This window comes from Chenopodium album, chromosome 6, assembly GCF_948465745.1.
Source record: "Chenopodium album chromosome 6, dcCheAlbu1.1, whole genome shotgun sequence".
In the NCBI taxonomy this organism is placed as follows: Eukaryota; Viridiplantae; Streptophyta; class Magnoliopsida; order Caryophyllales; family Amaranthaceae; genus Chenopodium; species Chenopodium album.
This window is the reverse complement of record NC_137839.1, coordinates 60,283,714-60,284,845: the sequence shown is the minus strand read 5'-3', so window position 1 is coordinate 60,284,845 and position 1,132 is coordinate 60,283,714.

Below are 1,132 nucleotides of genomic sequence, written 5' to 3'. Positions count from 1 at the left end.
CAAGCGTCAACTTGTTTCGGTCATAGCCGGAGTTCTAGGAAGAACTACGAGTCGTATAACCTATGGATCTATAGCCCCTAGTTTTATCCTTAATTTGGCGTTGGTTTAGACCCAATCAGAGTCACAGATACGTGAAGTGTTAACTTAGTCTTTGCTTGAGTCTAGTCACATAGTCTAGCCACATGGTCATGACACAAGTCTTAACATGTCACCAACACTCACTAGTCTTAGCACACACTTTGTATATGTCATCATGACCATGTCTTAGGTTCATGCATGAGTCGATTTTTCCGTCATTTAAGTTAGGGTCCATTCTATTCCTAATTCTTCCATATTTCTTCATCTACATCATCTTTAATTTTCACTCTCCACATGATTATTCCATATTATTCCCCTCGTTCTTCCATGATCTCTTCCCATCCATGCATGTTGAATCGAGTTTGAGTCATGTGATTGACAAGAAAAAAAAAATAACGATGAGACAAAACACAAGGCAAGCTTCTCACCAAGATTTCATGCTTTCTTCTTCTTTTTTCAAACCTTCCCCCCATAAGTCTAGCATAGGCACCCTTCGTGTTCCTTAGATTTATCTCATAGGTTTTTTTATTTTGTTCCCCTTTAATAAAATGACCATTTATTTCCTTGCATATGATCATTGCATTGCATTGTTAAAAAAAAAAAAAAAAAAAAAAAAAAAAAAAAAAAAAAAAAACGCCCGAACTAAGCACAAGGTATACTAATGATTTGAGGCACCCCTTGTAGCCCTTCATACCTATCACCCTTTAAATATATAATCTTTTTTTGATAAAACACTTTGAGCCTCGTCTAACGATTGACCCTTCTTTTCTTCAACCCACATCTACCTCACCTTGGGATGGGATGGTGTGTAACTTATGCAATTTACAAATATGAAAAGCTTGAGCGATTCAAAAGCATAAAAGTAAAAATATAAAAATAAATAAAAGAGTATAAAAGGGAAAGTGTTCCAATGTCTATGATATGAAAATATCTTCGATATGAACACGTCTCAGATTGCGTCTCTTATCGAGTGCTCGGTACCGTGCCTGAGAAACATGAATGCCAAGTGAGTGATAGACCGCATGACCGAGATTGCCCACACGTGTAAAAAAGA